Source organism: Poecilia latipinna, unplaced genomic scaffold (genome assembly GCF_001443285.1).
Source record: "Poecilia latipinna isolate Pla-1442-1.1 unplaced genomic scaffold, P_latipinna-1.0 Scaffold3298, whole genome shotgun sequence".
In the NCBI taxonomy this organism is placed as follows: domain Eukaryota; kingdom Metazoa; phylum Chordata; class Actinopteri; order Cyprinodontiformes; family Poeciliidae; genus Poecilia; species Poecilia latipinna.
Window position 1 is genome coordinate 38,986 of NW_015115914.1, and position 6,227 is coordinate 45,212.

The 6,227-nt window shown below is 37.6% G+C and overlaps 1 protein-coding gene and 1 long non-coding RNA gene across 3 annotated transcripts in view; one reads left to right on the forward strand and one right to left on the reverse strand.

The window, feature by feature from the left end:
* Nucleotides 1-1,806, reverse strand: part of LOC106940611 (integrin alpha-11-like) — a 40,698-nt gene extending 38,892 nt beyond the window's left edge. Inside the window, exon 1 of one of the 2 annotated variants that reach the window (XM_015023390.1) lies at nucleotides 1,548-1,806. The gene's annotated coding sequence lies outside the window, so the exon portion shown is untranslated. The remainder of the gene's footprint in view (nucleotides 1-1,547) is intronic. The other variant, XM_015023388.1, reaches the window with a different exon arrangement.
* A 1,326-nt stretch (nucleotides 1,807-3,132) lies between these two features.
* LOC106940610 (uncharacterized) lies at nucleotides 3,133-3,917 on the forward strand. The gene is made up of 2 exons (XR_001423150.1): nucleotides 3,133-3,654; nucleotides 3,733-3,917. It is a non-coding gene; the product is annotated as an uncharacterized LOC106940610 (long non-coding RNA).
* Nucleotides 3,918-6,227: the final 2,310 nt, after the last annotated feature.

A 6,227-nucleotide genomic window follows, 5' to 3' on the forward strand; every position in this document is an offset into this window, starting at 1 on the left:
GAGCGTATTTTTTATTGAAGGCCGTGTCTCCCTGGCTTTTTGTTGCGGCTCACGAGCCGGGTCGTAACACTATTACTTTCATGTCTGGTCCCAGCTGGGATCAGTTCATCCATATGAGGACATATTTTGGAGCAGTACAGGCCTAAGCTCCCTCAACAGAGGGAGAAAGGTAAAAGGCTGAACTAACACTTTGTTAGCTGTAAACCTCAACCTATATTGTATTTTTATACATGAAAGTTGTTATTTTAATTTGGAGCTGGAAGATAGAACTTCATTCCTTTTCCTCTAAGATGAGAAAGAAATCAGAAGTAGATTTTTTTTTGACACGAGATTTATAAAATGAATGAATAAAATAAAACTTAAGCAATTATTCAAAAAAGATTGCTCAACATTTTCTGATTATTTCTGACCTGTTGATTAGTAGATTAGTAGGTTTATTCTTTGTCAGTAGATTGTTTGATTGCCACAAAATTTGTCACACAAATAGTAGGACCCCTCAGATCCAGGCGTGTTGGTGTTCTGCAGGGTTTAGCTCACCTGGGCCAAATAATGAGGTCGTTTTCAGATTGTGGTATGTTGAACCAGGTTTGAACCAGTGGGCTTCAAGGCCTGGATTTGAGGACCCCTGCTCTACTGTTTTGTGGGACCACCTTTACCTTTGATTACAGCACAAAATCGCTGTGGTATTGTTTCAATAGGTCATTGAAATGTCACACAATTTATATCCATTCAGGGCTGCATTAATTTTTCACCATTATCTTGTATTTGCTGTCCCTGTATGTCTTTCACTAGGACATAATTACTCACTCAATTTTGATTTCCTGACTTTGACCCTCTGCCTGTCTGACCCTGAGAGCTGGAACTAACCCTAGATCGGACCCGCACACCTGATCTTAGCCTCTCTGACCAGGAGAGAAAAGTGTCCAATAAACTGGAGCTTGTTTAGTATCGGCGTCCATCCATGCCTGAGTTGTGTCACTTTGACAGGTCACTGGCCAGTGAAGAACTGCTTCAGACCTCCTCATGTAATACCACAGCTCCTCTCTGCACTCTGTCATTCATACACCTTCTTTAAAGCTACAAGGATGCCGTTTCCAATTATTTAGAAATGACTGTCTTATTTATGTCTTATGGATAAGGCACCACCATGCCTACAGGATTTAATTAATTAGTAAAACGGTGTTCAATCAATCAATGCATCTCCATCTGGCCTCAGTATTTCTCTATCAGGACTCTAATAGCAAAGTCTGCATCTGTAATACTATTCTTAACATGAAATCATAAATGTATACTTCTGACCTAAACCGATCTTCCTCTATTCTTTCCAGCAGCTTCTTTGTGTGACTCATTCTGTAATAGTGACATTTCTGTATGTAAATACAGGCACAAAGATATGGGTACACTGGCAGTGTTTCAAGATGGATGAATGACAAGAAATATAGGAAAAGCACCCAGGACTCTTCATAAAACTTGAAACATGTCAGAATATTGACTTTGAAATCTCATTCTGTTTGATTGTGAATATTTAAATTTAGGGGGACTCTTACCATTGGCGCCCTCCTGTCTCGTGCTGTTGAACCGTGTATCCAAACTGAGCATCTATAGAACCATGGAAGATCTTGTAGTTCTTTGTGTCAAAGTTGAAGCAGAGCTGAAGATCTAAAACACAGGAAAATATATGATTTTATAACAGTCATATTTTAAACACTCAACAAATAAATTAACCAACACACGTTTCCAACACAGAATTGGGGATTACATTGTGTCAAAAAATGTTCCCTTTGTTCCAGTTAATTGTGTTATTCAGGTATTTTATTGTGTTAGATTATATACATCAATATATCTGATGTATATTTGTTTGATGAATTTGATGGTATTTGACAAAATGTAACATTTATTACTTGTTTCATAATTGGCTACTTTATGTGTTTATGGTATAAACTACTTTATGCATATGCCATAAAGTAGTTTATGCCATAAACACATTTCAACAATAACTGCCTTATTGTTGAAATGTGCTATGTGATAAATTTGACCTCAGTAGTTTGTATGTCTGTTTTGCTCTTTTTGCTGTTACCTGTTTTACTCAGTGGTGTGAAAAAGTGTTTGTTCTACTGATTTCCTATTTTTAACATGTTTGTCACATTTCAGTGTCTCAGAACATCAAACCAATTTAAATATTAGAGACAACACAAGTAAAACACAAACTGCAGTTTTTACTATTAAGGCAGGAAACAAATCCAAACCTACATAGTCCTGTGTGAAAAAGTGATTTCCCCTTAAACCTACTGACTGGTTAGGACAACTTTTCAGCGGTGGAGAAACATCTTTACACAATTGTAAATCAGCCAGATATGAGGGTTTTTATTTGAATACTTTTGTTTGAATTTTCAGCTAAATAAATCCCCTACCAACACATTCAAATCCACCCACAAATCCACACATCTATTGCATAAATATAGAAACAAAGCAAGTAACAACAAAACAAGTCTTAGTTGACATTTTTCTGAATTGTCTAAGAGTCTTTCAATATGGCATAAGAGTGGTTGCCATATTTTGTAAAATGTGTTGGCCAAACCAAGCACAACATGTCTCTGTGCTTCAACCTTGAGCTTTGAGACATTGGAGGATTTTAAGTTCAGGCCCTCTGGGTCCTGAAAGCTCAAAGCACCCCCAGACCATCACACTGCCACCAACATGTTTTACTGTACACCCCACTCTTTGTAAAGCCCTGGTTATTCTAACTGCTCTCATCAGTTTTACATTTTTGTTTGAGCATCACATTTCATGAGAATCCTGAGGAATATCTCATTCTGCTTCGTATTAGTCTAATGGACACTGGTCCCAGTTTTGTCACGGCTGCACACTGAATACTGAATACTGTACATGGAAATGGAATGCTGATTGTATGCTGTTGGCAGAAACTAAAGCTAAAGAAAGAGAAACTTAACTGTGTTTATAGGGATTAAAGAGTGAGAAACAAAAAATAATCACGACTACAGAAAACAAGACTAGATTCCATGCAATAAAACTACAAATAAACTAAGCTAAAAAGAAAAGTAATCAAAACTACAATGCAAAACACAACACGGAAAAAAAACTACATAATAAAAAAATTATAAAAGCATCGGAGATAGTAGAGATAAATGACAACCTGACTGGGATCAAAAGGATTACAGACCTCTGACAATAAACGGTCCTGACAGGTGATCTGATTAACCAAACTGCACATATGGGTCAGCTGAGGACATTTGCTTTTCAAAGACACAAGATGTATTGATTTCAGTGAGTTTGGTAGATGATCCAGGTAACATTGGAGCTTATGGTGGGTAAGGAATTCTTCTTGGTTGGAATGGGTTGTTACTCGTGCTGCTGTTGCTTTTCTATTATCTCAAATTGACATGCTCGCCTCTGACAAAGTGTTTTTGTTTCTATACCAACACCTACAAGATACGTTCTCCTGTATTTCCCTGGATTTTCTGTAAACATGAGAGATGCATGTGCTAACTTCTACTGTGGAGAAGTTGGCTGTCACAGCTGCTGCTGAGCTGTGACCACTCACACCTGATCATCATTACCCTGATCCCCAGCTGCTGCCATATAAGGACAGATCCTTCCCCTGCACGGCGTCAGATTGTTGTGAAACCCTCAGCGGTAACACCCTCAGGCCTGCTGTAGAAACTTGAGCTAACTGCCCAGTAACTAACCTGTCGGTCTCTTCCTTCTGCCTAGTTGCCTCTCCTGTCCCCGATCCTGACCCTCTCCACTGGATTTGGACCTCCTGACTTTGACCCCCTGTCTGTCTGACCCTGAGATCAGGAACTGCCTGACCCCGATTTGGATTCCCTGGTTCTGACCCTGGCCTGTCTGACTAAGAATAAGTTTATTTCCTAATAAACACCTGTTTTTTTATTCACTGTTCTGTCCCTGCGTCCATCAGTGCCTGACTGTGTCATTGGCAAATAAATCCCATTGTTAAGAGGAAAGTTTATTGAAATGCATTGAGATGGTTTTATTACCCTACATGTAACTTTTCTTGTATCTGTTTTAGAATTTGCTACACTATTCAACATAACACCACATCACCATGTACTTTTTAGCTTTTATTTTGCTACCTTTCTGTTGCAGTATGTACTGTGTGTGCTGTGGTTCATCACCGCAGCTGAAGAAATAAACAGTCTACTCAGTCAGACTGTTTATCTGCCAGCACAGATGGCAATGATATAATTTTTTTCTACTGCTGAGAGAAATAAAAGACACTGGAAAAGAGAAGAACTGTCAGAGTCTTTAGAGTGATGGTTTCCTCGCAGCTGAGAGTAATCAGTTTCTGTGTGAGCTGAACCCAGAATGATTTATCAGATCTGTTGGCAGGAGACACAAGGTGCTTGCCAGAATGTGGATGCAAGATTCTGATCCATGTCTGAGCGTCTCGTTTTGCTGCCACCAATTTGAGTAACTTGGATGATCCTCTGGCACTGATGGCAAATTCTTAACATTTTTCACAGAACTGAGCAGACCTTTCTTTTGGTCAGATGTTGCTCTTGGTGGAATAGTGTTCATTGGCTGTTTTTTTTTCTTCATATTTATTTTTGTTGCTATCGTAAGTGAAAACAGATTAATGATTAGCAGCTGTTGCAGACCAAGAATATGTTTGCAGACGTTACAATGTCTGTACTTTAAGGTGCAAAAATTCCAGTGTCTCAAATGAAAGTCAGTAAGGTATGATTCCAATTAGGCCAGAGATGGAAGTGATTATGAGAAGAAGTGAGCACACTGTCAGACGTGGCCTTGTGAGTCACTTCTTCAGCAGGCAGACAGATGGCTGGCTTAGAACCACTGCAGCTCCTTCTAGTGTCACTTTCCTGGCAGGTAGAACAGGGCAAAGGCCATTTGTCAGGCACTCTTATTTCCTGTTCATAATGTCCAACATTAACACCGTTATAGAAAGATGTGGAAAATTCTAGTCTCATTACTGTTAAAGATGGTTGATGTTTCTGAAATCAAGGTATGTTAAAGAAGCTACAGTTTTAACATGCTCTGCTCCATCGTTCCTTTGTCTTCAGTTCCTTCTGAAAGGAAGAAAATGCCAGATACTTCCTTTAGATATGTAGTAGAAGTAGGTAATGTTCTATCTGGTCCAATCATCTCTGTTTGCTTTCAGTTGGTTAGCTTAAGAATGGGGAATCTGTTAAAAATCTTTGTTAAAGTCACCTGAGAAATATTTGAATATTAGAGACGCACCATGCTTTCCTTTCTTCAGGAAAGGCTGTTTTCAGGTAGCAGTTGTGTCTTTGCAATAAACAGCTTCTTGCAGGTTTGGTTCTGCAACAGGACAGATAATCTGCCCATTTAACCAGCTATCATGAGCTTTATAAGCCCAAAATTATTTTACAGAGACAAGAACAGAAGAAACAATAAAATTCTGTGCAACATGCATCATTATGGGAACCTTTAGCTGTATGTCAGGTTGTTATTTACAGTCATCATTGTTACTACCAGTATTATCAATACATGTTATTGTCTCATGAGTTAGTTTGTAGCCATCTTTTTTGTGTAATATAATTTATTACCACAGTGCATTAAACGGCACATAAATATTATAACAGTTTTAATTTCAAATTTTTGATCATTATTGAGTGAGTAGGTAATATATTTCATTAAATTGAGATAAGAGGTAGGATTAAATGTTCACTTAAGTGTTCATTTCTTCCTGCTCTTTTTCAAACACCAAAGTAGTATTAAACTAATTGTTTTGTTCTTGGTTATTTATGCACATGTTTTTCTCTATCCTACTGATTACTTGTTCACTTGTTTGTAAAACCTGTTTGAAATAAATAAATAAATACAAATGCAAATTATGCAAGTTGTTCAACTTGCTCGTTGGTATACCCCACCTCCCACTGTTCTTAGGAAGGAGAAATGTCAGTTTGTCTGCAGTAATACTGGGATACTGTGACATTGTATAAAAACAATACTCTGTCCTTGATTAAATATTTTCACATTTCCTTTAAAGTGTACCTATTGTTTTATTGTGCTAATTTTCATAAGCATGTTGTCTGTAAACTTTTAATACACTGACAGTTTGTACAATTCTCTGATAGTATATTGTACTCTGGAAAAATCTGAATATATTGAATACACAATGTAAGTTTTTTCTAGGGCTGTTGTAAACGAATATTTTAGTAATCGAGTAATCTATCGATTATTCTTACGATTAATCGAGTAAT